This window comes from Lepus europaeus, chromosome 10 (assembly GCF_033115175.1).
Source record: "Lepus europaeus isolate LE1 chromosome 10, mLepTim1.pri, whole genome shotgun sequence".
Taxonomy (NCBI): Eukaryota; Metazoa; Chordata; class Mammalia; order Lagomorpha; family Leporidae; genus Lepus; species Lepus europaeus.
The window spans coordinates 70,032,653-70,048,482 of NC_084836.1; positions in this window are offsets into that span (position 1 = coordinate 70,032,653).

Sequence of the window (15,830 nt, forward strand, 5' to 3'; positions counted from 1 at the left end):
CTTTATACTAAATTGATCTTCTGTATATAAAGAGAATTGAAAATGAATCTTGATGCAAATGGAAGGGGAGAGGGAGCGGGAGAGGGGAGGGTTGCGGGTGGGAGGGAAGTTATGGGAAGGGGAAGCCATTGTAATCCATAAGCTGTACACTGGAAATTTATATTCATTAAATAAAAGTTAAAAAAAAAATCATGGGAAGAAATACAAAAACCACATTTGGTCAGCATGACTCACTAACGGGAATTCTCCAGAATTATCTGACTCGTTTGGAAGGCAAAGACCTTTAGAGACTAGTGCAATTTAGAGATTTGGACGTGGGCCTGCTTGGGCTGAAGGGGCTTTGCCTTGTTAAAAGCTGCAAGCAGAGGATAGAAGAAGAGGTTAAGTACAGTCTTTCCTGCATGTATGTGGCATTTATCTCTAACCTGGATAAAGGAATCTATAAAAGACTATATCTTTGCTTTAGTTATTTTCTACCTAGTTTAGTTGCTCAATAAATGAACTGCCTAGCCGGTTCTAGTCCCGGCTGCTCCTCTTCTGATCCAGCTCTCTGCTATGGCCTGGGAAGGCAATAGAAGATGGCCCAAGTCCTTGGGCCCCTGCACTCACATGGGAGACCCGGAAGAAGCTCCTGGCTCCTGGCTCCTGGCTCCTGGCTTTGGATCGGCAAAGCTCCAGCCGTTGCAGCCAATTGGGGAGTGAACCATTGGATGGAGGACCTCTCTCTCTCTCTCTCTCTCAGTCTCTCTCTCTCTCTGCCTCTCCTCCCTCTGTGTAATTCTGACTTTCAAATAAAATAAATAAATCTTTAAAAAAAATGAACTGCCTAAAAAAAATTAGGATTTTAAAAATATTGGCAGTCCAGTGCTATAGTGCAGCAGTGGAGTTGTTGCCTGCAACAACCGCTGGTTTGAGTACCTGCTGTTGAACTTAGAATCCAACTCCCTGCTAACTCACTTGGGAAAGCAGAAAATGGCCCAAGTACCTGAGCCCCTCCTACCCATATGGGAGACCCTGGAGGAGTTCTAGGCTTCTAGCTTTGGCCTGGTCCAGCCCTGGGAGCTAAGACCATTTGGGAAGTGAATCAGCAGACAGAAAATTGTGTTGCCTGCAACACCTGTTGGTTCAAGTCCCAGCTGTTCAACTTACAATCCAGCTCCCTGCTACTGCACTTGGGAAAACAACAGAAGATAGCCCAAGTACTTGGGCCACTGCTACTCATGTGGGAAACCCTAGTGGAGTTCTGGGCTCTCAACTTTGGCCTGGCCCAGCCCTGGCAGTTGTGACGATTTGAAAAGTGAACCAGCAGATGGAAGATTGTGTGCGTGTATGTGTGTGTGTCCTTCTCTTTCTGTAACTCTGCCTTCCAAATAAACAAATCTTATTTAAAAGGGGGTGGGGAGGCCAGTGCTGTGGTACAGCAGGTAAAGCTGCCTTTTGCAGCATCGGCATCATATATGGATACTGATTCGAGTCCTGGCTGCTTCACTTCCAATCCAGCTCCCTGATACACCTCGGAAAGCAGTGGAGAATGGTCCAAGTCTTTGGGCTCCTTCACCTATGTGGGAGACCTAGAAGAAGCTCCTGGCTCCAGGCCTCAGACCAGCCCAGCTCCATCTGTTGAGGCCATTTGGGGAATGAACCAGCAGATGGAAGATCTCTGTCTCTCCCTCTCTCTCTCTCTAAATCTGCCTTTGAAATAAATAAATAAATAAATTTTTTAAAAGAAAGAGATAGAGAAACAAAGAAGAAAGAAAGGAAAGAAGAAAGGAAGGAAGGAAGGAAGGAAGGAAGGAAGGAAGGAAGGAAGGAAGGAAGAAAAACTTGCCAGTCATCATGTCAGGTACTAATTATAATTCCAAGAGTGCTAGAACTAAAGTCCTGTTTTCCAATTCTCCTATGTAAATGAGCTAACTAGAATTAATAGTTCTAATTCTAATCACCTGCTACACAAAAATAGGTTTAACAAATCCTGGTATTTTCTAACAGTTAAAAAAACAAAACCAATTTAGCAACCTAATGCACAAGACTACTCTACTACTTTTCTTATTGAGAAAAAAAAGTCTCCCGATGAAAGGAGATAAAATGAGCACATTTGAGCCTCCTCTCAGGGTAGGAATACGTAGATGGTTGGAAAACGGCCAGAGCTCAGCTGTCCCAAACTCCCATCACAGTTGACCAACTGAAATTAACAGTGTGCCTTCCAGATGAGGTCAGTTCCCATGAGGAGATGGCCTGGATGAAACTGCTGACCTTTTCTCACTCCTTGGGAAGGCATGATCCATATTTACTCCAATATGCTTTAACTCGATCCAACGATCCACCCAATCCTCTTAGCCAATGGACTTAGTTATGAGATGTTCTTTTAATGTTAGGATCTGGGAAATGTCAATGTCTCTGACAATGACAGGAATTTAAACTCTTAGTTACTTTTCTTTTCCCAGTTTATTTGCAAAGACAGAATATTTTAGTGTTGATTTAAAACACAAATGACATGAAAGAGGAACAAATTGAGGTTTACAGCACAAAGTATGGTCTTAAGTAGGTCATCTAATCTCTCTTTTCTTCCAGTTTCTGAAATGGCCATAATAATATTCAATACACAGCATTAGGTTACAATAAGCAATTAATGATTTAATATTAGATGAGCTCATTTTAACAAAATCTACAGAACCCTAGTGTTCTAGTGTAGGAGTTGGCAACCCACTGTCTGTGACTCAAATCCCCGCCTATTTTGTATAGCCCATAAGCTAAAACAGTTTTTACATCTTAAAATATGTGTCAATTTTACTAAATTTTTTAAAGTTTTTAAAATTTATTTGAAAGGCAGAGTGACAAGGAGAGGGAGAGACAGAGAGAGAGCAATCTCGCATCCATTGGCTCACTCCTCAAATGGCAGCAACAGGTGAGGCTGGGCTTGATTAAATCCAGGAGCCCACAACTCCATCTGGGTCTCCCACATGGGTGGCGGGGGCCCAAGTACTTGGTGATCCTCTGCTGCTTTCCCAGGCACGTTGGTAGGGAACTGGATCTGAAGCAGAGCAGCTGGTATTTGAACCAACGCTCATATGGAATGTCCCTCCCAAGCTGTTCCATTTTTAAAGGATTGGAAAGTAAGAAGGAGGAGGTAGAGGGAGTGTACAGAGGTTGTACGAAGGCAACAGAGTTCAAAATGTTTACTAACTGACCCATTAGAGTTTCTGACCTTTGTTCCAGTGTATTCAGCTACTAGAAAAAAATCATTTCTGGGAATATTTTTCAATACATATAATAAAATTTACATACTTATACTATGGGCAGTTAATAAATAAAGAAAAAGAATAAGGAAAGTGTATTTCAGCCAATAGGTTATTTCTGATATTGAGTCCTCCCACACACAAATACAGTATATTTCTCCATTCATTTAGACCTTCTTCAGTGTTTTTCAATAAAATTTAAAAATTTCCTCAGAAATACCTAATATTTTGTTAGGTTATTCCTATATATATTTTGCTTTCAATGTTACTGTAAAACACATTCAAAAGTAAGTTTTTGGGGCCGGCGCTGTGGTGTAGCAGGTTAACGCCCTGGCCTGAAGTTCCAGCACCCCATATGGGCGCCGGTTCATGTCCTGGTTGCTCCTCTTTTGATCCAGATCTCTGCTATGGCCTGGGATAGCAGTAGAAGATGGCCCAATACTTTGGGCCCCTGCACGCATGTGGGAGACCTGGAGGAGGCTCCTGGCTCCTGGCTTCGGATTGGCATAGCTCTGGCCATTGTGGCCATCTGGGGAGTGAACCAGCAGATGGAAGACCTCTCTCTCTGTCTCTTCCTCTCTCTGTAACTCTGACTGTCAAATAAATCTTTAAAAAAAAAAATAAGTTTTCTGGGGCTGGTATTGTGGCATAGGGGTTAAGCTGCCAGAATCACATATATGAGTGCCAGTATGAGTCCTGGCTACTGCACTCAATCCAGCTCCCTACTAATGCATCAAGTAAGGCAGTGGATGATAGCCCAAGATGTTGGGCCCCTGACACCCATGTGTAAGACGTGGATGGAGTTCCTAGTTCCTGGTTTTAGCCTGACCCAGCAACAGCTGTTGTGGGCATTCATGGAGTGAACCAACAAATGAAGGAGTTCTCTCTCCCTCTTACCTCCTCTCTCCTTCTCTCTGACACTCTGCCTTTAGAGCAAATAAACAACATAAATCTTTTATTTTTATTTTATTTTTTTGACAGGCAGAGTGGACAGTGAGAGAGAGAGAGAGAGAGACAGAGAGGAAGGTCTTCCTTTGCCATTGGTTCACCCTCCAATGGCTACTGCAGCTGGTGCGCTGCGGCCGGCGCACCGCACTGATCCGAAAGCAGGAGCCAGGTGCTTCTCCTGGTCTCCCATGCGGGTGCAGGGCCCAAGGACTTGGGCCATCCTCCACTGCACTCCCAGGCCATAGCAGAGAGCTGGCCTAGAAGAGGGGCAACCAGGACAGAATCCAGCGCCCTGACTGGGACTAGAACCTGGTGTGCCAGCGCCGCAAGCAGAGGATTAGCCTATTGAGCCGCGGCACTGGCCAAATTTTTTATTTTTTTAAAGTTTTCTGGGGCAGGTGTTTAGCTTAGTGGTTAAGACACCTGAATCCTGCATTGGAAGGCATAGGTTCAATTCCTGGTTCTGGCTCCTGACTGACGCTTCCAGATACTGCACACCCTAGGAGGCAGTGGTGATGGCTGCAGTGAGGGATCCCTCCAACCACATGGGAGAGCTGTATTGAGTTCCCAGCTCCTGGTTTCAGCTCCCTGAATGCTGTTGCAGGCCTTTGGGAGGTAATGGGAGCTTTCTCTCTTGCTCTCACTCTCTCTAATAAACAAAAAAATTTGAAAGTAAATAAAATGAAAATTTAAATCTTATATAAACCCTTCCAGAAATGAAGTTTTCTCAGCATTCATGGCTGAAGTATAAACATGGATTTGGGTTTGCTGGCATCGTGGCCTACCATGTTAAGCCACCGCCTGTGACATATGGGTGCCAATTCATGTCCTGTTCCACTCTGATCCAGATCAGAAAGCAACAGAAGATAGCCCAAGTGCTTTGAGCTGCTGTAAGAGTGTATGGGTATTTACAAGGTCAAAAAATATTTACTTATGTATTTATTTCTAAAGATTTATTTATTTATTTATTTGAAAGGCAGAGTTACAGAGAGATCTTCCATCCACTGGTTTGCTCCCCAAATGGCCGCAACAGCTAGAGCTGGTCCAGGCTAAAGCCAGGAACCTGGAATTCCATCCAGGTCTCCCATGTGGGTGTCAGGAAACCAAACACTTGGGCCACCTTCCATTGCTTTCCCAGGCGCATTAGCAGGGACTACAACCAGTACCCACAAGGGAGGTCGGTGTCGCAAGCAGCTTAACCCACTGCACCACAGTGCTGGCCCCAGAATTGACAATTTTTTGGCACAATCCCCAAACTATACTAAGATATTTGTACATGTAGCCAAGAATTCGTTGTTTGCTAATTAGAATGTAGAGATCTTCCCAATAAATAGGGCATGTTGAACATTTTTCCAACCTTTTGTAATAAAATTGATTGTGAAAAGGCAGCTGTACTGGGGAGATGAGAGGAGGAACAGGAAGCAGCTTAAGTTGGGCAGCACCACTGTTTCTTTCACAGGATAAAAGTGGGAGGAGGTGAGGAGGGCCAGGGTCTGGTAATTTAAGGTGACAGACACTAATAGTAAGTGTCTCTGAATTTAAAAGCTGCAGTCAAAGAAGACATAATTAAATTACATGAGGACAAAGAGGGATAGAGAAAGACTCAAAGGCACTCTCAGGTCACCCTTCCACTACAGCTGGGTACTGTTCTCCGAGAGTTCCCTAGAGAGCCTCTTACCATCCAGTGACATTTGAGGTGTCAACATGCAAGACGGGATTGGGCACCTTGAGCACGTGATCCCTAGGGGCTGACAGTGCACCCTTCCTGCTGAACTAGTTTCTTGTCCCAGAGGCTGACCCCTGAGCTCAGGTGTCCTCCTGTTCTCCAGCACTTTTCAAACTTCTATCATTCTGTTACTAAAAAGAATGAGAAAGAACCAACAGTTGAGCTTCTGCTGTGGGATATGCAATTTACCTCTAGAAAAGCTCTCAGCCTGCGAGAAGCGCGGCATCCAGTGCCTGCTACAGGCTAAGCAGAGTGCTAGGAGTCATTTCATTTAACCCTCATGATAACAGTGTCATGCACTCGTCTTATTGCAAAGGAAGACGCTGAGGCTTAGAGAAGCTAAGAAAGTTGCCCCCTAACTCAGTTAAGAAGTCAAAGATAGAATGCGAGTGAATTCTGACTCCAAAGCCTATGCTTGTTCCACCAGAGTAAGAGGTAAGGGAACCCTCCTAGCACGGGTAATGCCTGCATGTTTTCCTCCCTCGTAGTGGTGAACCCTCTCCTTGGCTCTGGAACACTTCCACAAAAGACTGGTTTGTTTTACTGAAGCAACGTTAACGTTCTGCACGCTCAGAATCTGACAAAATCCCAAAGGTTTATTAAGTAAGGAACATCTATGTACATGTTCGAAAGGAAGTCCACAGGTCCTGCCAACAGTAAGTTTTTAAAAAAAGGAAAATCACTTCCTCCTTCATTTATTGGAATTGCCTGGAAGCAGAAGTCAGGAAATCCCCTCCCTTGACTTGTGGTATTTATATGACCAAACTGTTATTCCCAAAGAACAGAATTTATTCTGTTTTACCCTTTGAAACGTTCAGCATTTTCCACATGACTTAAATTTATTTTATTCCTTTCTCCATATTCCCAGAAAATGAAGCAATCAGCAAAGAATGCCTATGTCTCATACATTAAAAATGTAAATACGATGGTAACTTACTATAATTACTTACAAGAAAATATCTTAAACATACGTATTTCTAGTTAAGTAATAGATGTTTGTGAAGAATCCAAATTGTTCACATGTACAGGATTCAGCCTTTTTTTTTATAATAGCAGAGCTTCTTTTCACCAAAGTAAAATAATTTTCATTACTAAAAAAGTTATCATAGGGCCGGCGCCGTGGCTTAACAGGCTAATCCTCCGCCTTGCGGCGCCAGCACACCGGGTTCTAGTCCCGGTTGGGGTGCCGGATTCTATCCCGGTTGCCCCTCTTCCAGGCCAGCTCTCTGCTATGGCCCGGGAAGGCAGTGGAGGATGGCCCAAGTCCTTGGGCCCTGCACCCCATGGGAGACCAGGAGAAGCTTCAGATCAGCGCGATGAGCTGGCCGCAGCGTGCCAGCCGCAGCGGCCATTGGAGGGTGAACCAACGACAAAAAGGAAGACCTTTCTCTCTGTCTCTCTCTCTCACTATCCACTCTGCCTGTCAAAAAAAAAAAAGTTATCATAGTTAAATAGATTATAACAATGTGTCTAAAATAGACCCACAAAAAATATCTAATTTTTTAACAAAAGACCAACATAATTCAATGTTGGAAAGAATAGCCTTTTCAAGAAATGGTTTTAGGGGAGCAGAGGTTTAGCCTAGCAGTTAAGACACCCATGCCCTGGCCGGCGCCACGGCTCACTAGGCTAATCCTTCGCCTTGCAGTGCCGGCACACTGGGTTCTAGTCCCTGTCAGGGTGCCAGATTCTGTCCCGGTTGCCCCTCTTCCAGGCCAGCTCTCTGCTGTGGCCCGGGAGTGCAGTGGAGGATGGCCCAGGTGCTTGGGCCCTGCACCCGCATGGGAGACCAGGAGAAGCACCTGGCTCCTGCCTTTGGATCAGTGTGGTGCGCCGGCCACAGCGCGCCGGCTGCGGCGGCCATTGGAGGGTGAACCAACGGCAAAGGAAGACCTTTCTCTCTGTCTCTCTCTCACTGTCCACTCTGCCTGTCAAAAAAAAAAGACACCCATGTCCTACACTGCAGTAGTTGTGTTCAAGTCCCAGCTCTGGGATCCTGACTTCAGCTCCCTGCCAGAGCAGATCCTGGCAGGCAGTAGTGATGCCTGTAGTTGGGTTCCTGCCAAACATGGGAGACTTGGATTGTGTGCCCCACTCCCAGCCTGAGCCCCGGATATTGCAGGTATCTGGGGAGTGAACCAGATGGGATGGGAAGTTCTCTCTGTGACTGTCTTTCTCTGCTTCCCTGTTTTTCAAATAAATAAAATAAAATAATGACCCTGGAACAACTGGATATGCACATGGAAAAAAATCTTGACTTTTACCTCCCTCATACCACATTTCAAAAAATTAACTTAAAGGGCATAACAAGTTAGTCCATTGCCTATGATGGCAGAATCCTATTTGAACATCAGTTTCGAGTCCCAGCTGCTCCACTTCCAATTCAGCTTCCTACTAACATGCCTGGGAAAGCAGCAGAAGATGGTCCAAGTACGTGGGCCCCTGCCATCCATGTGGGAGACCCACATGAAGCTCCTGCCTCCTATATTCAGCCTGGCCCAGCCCCAACCATTGCAGCCATTTGAAGAGTGAATCGGTAGATGGACAACTTCTCTCCCTCTAACTCACTCTACCTTTCAAAGAAATAACATAAACCTATAGGTAAGAGCTAAAATTATAAACGTTCTAAAACTGTAAGACATAAGATAAAAATGTTTGTGATCTTGGGTAAAGATTAGACAGGGTGAAAAAAATCATAAGCCATAAAATTGAAAAGCTATAAATTATGCTTCAGCAAAATCTAAAATTTTTACTTTTTAAAAGACTGTTAAGAAAAATAAAGGAATAAGCACAGACTGGGAGAAAATACTTTCAAGTCAAGTATCTCTAAAGGGACTTGTATCTGGATGATACAAATTTTATACTTTTATCATAAGATAAATAACCCAATTAATAAATGGGCAAGGGGCAGCATTGTGGAATAACTGGAGAAGCCACCACCTGCAGCACCAGCATCCCATATGGTCACCAGAGTCCTTGCTGCTCCACTTCTGACCCAGATCTCTGCTGTGGCCTGGGAAAGCAACAGAGGATGGCCCAAGTGCTTGGGTTCCTGCACTCATGTAGGAGATCCGGAAGAAGCTCCTGGCTCCTGACTTCCGCCTGGCCCAGCTCTGGCCATTGCAGCCATTTGGGGAGTGAACCAGTGGATGGAAGCTCACTGACCCACTCACTCTCTGCAACTCTGCTTTTCAAATAAATAAAATAAATCGTTAAAAGAAAAAAAAAAAAAAACCTGGCTAAGAGATCCACATCCCATATCAGAGTGCCTGGATTCAAGTCTCAACTTGATCCTCCATTCCAGCTTCCTGTTAATGTGCAAACTAGGAGGCAGTAGGTAATGGCTCAAGTACTTGGGTCCTTGCCTCCAAATGGGAGGTCTGGATGGAGTTGTCAGCTCCTGGTTCAGTATGGCCCAGTGCCAGCAGTTGAAGGCATTCAGGAAAAAAGCCAACTGATGGAAGATCTGTGTCCCTGTCTCTGACTCTCTGCCTTTCAAATAAATAAATAAAAATAAAGGGACTGGTATTGTGGCATAATGGGTTAAGCCCCTGCCTGCAATGCTGGTATTCAATATGGTTACCAGTTTGAGTCCTGGCTACTCCAACTTCAGATGCAGCTCCCTGCTAATGCACCTGGGAAAGCAGCAGAAGATGACCCAAGTGCTTGGGCCCCTGCAACCACATGGGAAACCAGGATGAAACTCCTGGCTGCTGTCTTTGGCCTGGCTCAGCCCTGGATGTTGAGGCCATTTGGGGAATGAATCAGTAGATGAAAGTTTTCTCTCTCTATTTCTGTAACTCTGTCTTTCAAATAAATAAAATAAATCGTTTTTAAAAAACGAAAAGAAAGCTGATCAGTGGTTGTCTACAGCAGAAGTGAGGGATTGAGGGAGATTTACAACAAAAGGGCACAAAATTTAGGAATCACAAAATCATTCTATAGCTGAATTGCATTGGTTGTTACACTATTATATTCATCTGTCAAAAACACACAGAAGGGCTGGCATCGTGGCATAGTGAAGAAAACTGCCACCTGCAACGCTGGCATCCCATATGGCCACCAGGGCAAGTCCTGGCTGCTGTACTTCTCATCCAGCTCTCTGCTATGGCCTGGGAAAGCAGTAGAAGATGGCCCAAGTCCTTGAGCCCCTGCACCCATGTGGGAGACCCGGAAGAAGCTCCTGGCTCCTGGCTTCAGATCAGCCCAGCTCTGGCTGTTGCGGCCAGCTGGGGAGTGAACCATCAGATGGAAGACCTCTCTCTCTCTCTCTCTCTCTCTCTCTCTCTCTCTGCTTCTCCTTCTCTCTCTGTGTAACACTGACTTTCAAATAAATAAATAAATTTAAAAAAAAAAAAAGATCTCTATCTCTCCCTCTCTGTACTCTGCCTTTCAAATAAATAAATAAATAAATATATTTTTTAAAAAGACACATTGAAATGTGTCTTTTTAAGTCTTTAAGTCTTAATGTATGTGAAGCATATTTGAAAAAAATTGATTTGTAAAAAATGGTCCTCTTCCTTCATGAGAGATTTAGATTAGCTATAAGAAATTTTTTATCATGTAATATGATTAAATATTCCTTTTGGCAATTCTGAACAAAGGGCCATTCCTTTAACTATAAATAGGGTTTGAGGGGCAACAAGTTAATGATACCTTATCTGATATATTACATATATACAAATATAAATATGTAATATATATTTATCTGATTCTAGAATATTTAGACAAAAACCACATTTTTTAAAAGATTTATTTATTTTACTTGAAAGCCACAGTTACTCAGAGAGAGAAGGAGAGGTAGAGAGAGAGAGAGAGAGGTCTTCCATCCGCTGGTTCACTCCCCAACTGGCTGCAATGGCCAGAGCTGTGCCGATCCGAAGCCAGGAGCCAGGAGCTTCTTCCAGGTCTCCCAGGGGCTCAAGCACTTGGCCATCCTCTGCTGCTTTCTTAAGTGAATCAGCAGGGAGCTGGACAGGAACTGGAGAGGCTGGGACTCAAACTGGCCCCCATATGGGATTTCAGCACTGCAGGCCAGGGCTTTAACCTGCTGCACCACAGCAATAGTCCCATAGCTTATACTCTTAACTAAACCTGAGCAAATCATATGACCACAAACACTGGGGCCTGTGTTGTGTTACAGTGCATTAAGCCACAGCCTGCAATGCCAGCATCCCACATGGGAGCACCTGTTCAAGTCCTGGCTGCTCTACTTCCAATCCAGCTTTCTGTTAACGCACCTCAGAAGGCAGCAGAACATGGTCCAAGTACTTGGACCCCTGCCACACACCCACATAGGAGATCTGCCCATAGTTCTAGCTCCTGGTTCAGCCTGGCCCATCCCTGTCAGCCATTTGGGAGGTTAACCAGCAGATGGAAGACCCTTTCACTCTGTCTCTCTGGCTGTCAAATAAATAAACATTCAAAAAAAAAAAAGATTTATTTAGAGGAGCCGGCACTGTGGCACAATGGGTTAACACTCTGGCCTGAAGTGCCGGCATCCCATATGGGCGCCAGTTCGAGACTCGGCTGCTCCACTTCTGATCCGGCTCTCTGCTATGGCCTGGGAAAGCAGTGGAAGATGGCCCAAGTCATTGGGCCCCTGTAACCTCGTGGGAGACTCGGAAGAAGCTCCTGGCTCCTGCCTTCAGATTGGCGAAGCTCTGGCAGTTGCGGCCAGTTGGGGAGTGAACCAGCAGATGGAAGACCTCTCTCTCTCTCTCTCTCTCTCTCTCTCTCTCTCTCTCTCTCTGCCTCTCCTCTCTCTGTGTAACTCTGACATTCAAATAAATAAATCTTTAAAAAAAAGATTTATTAGAGATCATCCATCTGCTTGTTCACCCACTAAATGGCCGCAATAGCCAAGGCTACGCCAGGCTGAAGCCAGGAGCCAGGAACTTATTCTGGGTCTCCCATGTGGGAGGGCCCAAGGACCTGGGCCATTTTCTGCTGCTTTCCCAGGTGTGTTAACAGGGAGCTAGATGGGAAGTGGAGCAGCCAGTTCTCAAACCGGCCCCCATATGGGATGCCAATGTTGCAGGTGACAGCTTAACCCACTATGCCACAATGCCAGCTCCATTAATCTTTTTAAAAATTTTACAGAGCTTTCGTGGTACATTTAATTTTTCTTAATTTCTGAATGTTAGTTGATTTTGACTGCAATACAGTTGAAAGTAATGAAAATCCTTGAAGAATATAAATCATGAAACAAAATTCCTTGCCAGAAATTAACATTAATTAATCCCTTTACCAAACCAGAGAAAAAGGACTGAAATCAAAAGAGCATATATAATGCAGGATATGCATGCCAGACATCAGTGGCAGTTCATAAACTACATGCTATCCATCTTGATCCCAGTTCTAAGTCAATTTCAAGTTCTTTGGCTATACAATTTCAAATTCAGATTCATTTTTATTGGATTGATGATAAATTTTATCCAGAATATTTTTAAATGATTGACTTGTTTTATTTCAGATACTGAATTGCAATCATTGACTTAAACAGTGCCAAAGACTTTAAGAAAAATTTCCAGGCCAGCACTGTGGTGTAGCAAGTAAAGCTACCACTGGCAGCATCCCATATGAGTGCCAGTTGGAGTCTCAGCTGCTCCACGTCCAGTCCAGCTCCTTGCTGATGTACCTGGGAAGGTGGTGGAGGATGGTTCAAGTGCTTGGGCCCCTGCACCCATCTGGGAGACCCAGAAGAAGCTCCTGGCTCCTGGCTTCAGATTGGCCCAGCTCCAGACGTTGTAGTCATTTGGAGACTAGGCTAGCAGGTGGAGGGTCTCTTCTCCCTCTCTGTCTGTCTATAACTCTGCCTTTTGAATGAATGAATGAATCTTTAAAAAGCCAGCATGAGATAAGTTATGCAGGATTCCGAAAAAAAAAGAAAAAGAAAAATGTTCAGGGCTGGCATTGTGATGTAGTGGGTTAAACCACCACCTGCAATGCCAGCTTCATTTTTAATCCAGCTCACTGCTAATGTACCTGAGAAAGCAACAGAAGATGGCCCAAGTACTTGGGCCCTTGCACCCATGTGGGAGACCCATATGAAGCTCCTGACTCTTGGCTTTGGCCTGGCCCAGCCTTGGCTGTTACCACCACTGGGGAGTGAAACAGCTAATAAAATATATTCTCTCTCTCTCTCTCTCTCTCTCTCTCTCTCTCTCTCTCTCTCCCCCTCTCTCCCTCTCTCAATATATAATTCTGCCTTTCATAAATAAGTAAATCTTTTTTTTAAAAGAAAAGAAAAATTTCCAACAAATTTGTAGCCTTGCCAGTCTTCCTTCCCACTGTGATACAAGCACCATTAGAACAGGATGCAATTAAGTTCACTTTCAAATATTTATTGTTAAATTTCAAATACTCATTACTGAAACCACAATCATTTTAAGTAGACAATAATTGGGGCTGGCATTGTGGCACAGCAGGTTAAACCACCACCTGCATTGCTGGCACCTCATATAGGCACCAGTTCATGTCCCAGCTGTTCCACTTCCAATCTAACTCCTTGCTAATGGTCTAAGAAAAACAACAAAAGATGGCCCCATCTTTGACTTGGGCTCTACTTGGGCCTCTACTACCTACCTGGGAGACCTGGAAGAAACTCCCAGCTTAATTTTTTTATTTATATAAAGGGACTATATTTCATGTATTTCATATATACAGCATAAGGGGCCAGCTCTGTGGTGTAGTTAATTAAGCATCCACCTGCAGTGTTGGTATCCTGTATAGGTACCAGTTCGAGTCCCAGCTGCTCCACTTCTGATTCAGCTCCCTGCTGATGGCCTGGGAAAGCAGTAGAAGATGGCTCAAGTGGTTGGACCCCTACACCTGCATGGGAAACCAGAAAGAAGCTCCTGGCTCCCAGCTTTGGATCAGCCCAGTTCCAGCCATTGTGGTCATCTGGGGATTAAACCAGCTGATGGAAGACCTCTCTCTCTGTCTCTCCCTCTCTCTGTAATTCTGCTTCTCAAGTAAATAATAAATACTTTCCACAATACTCTCCATCTCTACCTAAATATGCCTTTCATTCCTTGGAATCATAAATAAGCCTTTTGATTGTCCCTCCTTAAAGCTAAACTATCAAATACTCTTTATATCAAAATTCATATTCTTTTATTCCAAGTTATTGGTACTGTTTTAAAAACATAAAACACAGGCTTTTCATTAAGAAACACAAAGTTATCTATTTCTTCCTTCGATGAAAATTATCACTTTCTTTCATGATTAGTCATTTAACAACTATGAAAGTTGTTTCTATTAGCTTAAGTGCCCTCTGATTTTTATTCCCATTATTGTTTTCTGTGTCTACTTTTACCTTCCCAAACTTAAAAACTTGATTATTCTGCACTAAAATTAACTATAATTTTTAAAAGATGTACTTATTTGAGGGACTGGCGCTGTGGCATAGCGGTTAAAGCCGCCGGCTGCGGTGCCAGTATCCCATATGGGCACCGGCTCAAGTCCCAACTACTCCACTTCCTATCCAGCTCTCTGCTGTGGCCTAGGAAAGCAGTAGAAGATGGTTCAAGGTTTTGGTCCTCTGGACCCGCGTGGGAGACCCAGAAGAAGCTCCTGGCTCCTGGCTTTGGATCAGCACAGCTCCAGCCGTTGCAGCTAATTGGGGAGTGCATCAGCTGATGCAAGACCTCTCTTTCTCTCTGTGTGTGTAACTCTTCCAAGTAAAATAAATAAATCTTTAAAAATGTACTTATTTGAAAGGCAGAGTTGGTGGGGGAGTAGAAAGAGACTTTCCAACTACTGGGTCACTACCCAAATGGCCACAACAGCCAGAGCTGGGCCAAGCTGAAGCCAAGCCTGCAACTTCATCTGGGCTCCCATGTGGGTGGCAGAGGCCCAAGCACTTAGGCCACTTTCTGCTGCTCTCCAGGCACATTAGCAAGGAACTGGTTTGGAAGTAGAACAGCTGGGGTTCAAACTGGTGTTCATATGGGATGCCAACTTCTCAGTGGCTTAACCTACTGTGCCACAATGCCAGCCCCATTAATTAGAATCTGGAAACTAATTTTATGCTACTAAAGGTTTACTTGGGTACTTACATAAAATTTTTGTCAATGATTTCAATATACATTTTTTTAAAACACTGATTTATTTACTTGAAATTTAGAGTTGCAGAAAGAGTGGGAGAGAAAGAGAGGTCTTCCACCTGCTGATTCACTCCCCAAGTGGCTACAGCAGCCAGGATTGAGCCAGGCTGAAGCCAAGAGCTTCATCCAGGTCTCCCATGTGGGTAGTAGGGGCCTAAGCACTTGGGCCATCTTCTGCTGCTTTTCCCAGGCCATTAGCAGGCACTAGATCAGAAGAGGAGCAGCTGGGACTCAAACTGGCACCAATATGGGATGCTGGCATTGCAGGTGGGAGCTTTACCCACCACACCACAATGCTGACTCCTTATTATGACTTTTGAAATGACATGAATTTTAAATTAAAATACCTTGCTTTAGAGCATGCATCATGGCACAATGAGTTAAGCTGCCATCTGTAATGCCACCATCGCCCATGAGCTGTTCACTTCCAATCCAGTTCCCTGCTAATGTGCCTGGGAAAGCAGTGAAAGGTGGCACAGGAGTCTGAGCCTCTGTCACCCACACAGGAGAACCAGATGGAGTCCAGGCTCCTGGCTTCAGTCTGGCTCAACCCCTGTAGTTGTGGCCATTTGAGGAGTGAACCAGTGGACAGAGATCTGTGTGTGTGTGTGTGTGCATAACTCTTTCAAAGAAATACATAAACCTTCAAAAGAAAAACACTTGCTTTTCACTCTGTACCTATATCTTCATTATGGTTTTCTATATCTTGAAAAACTCACTTTTGATCATTTTTTCCAACAGTATTTTGTAAAATATATGAACAAGTGTTTGATTACTATTTTATTCAATAAGAAATTGTTCACCTCACTG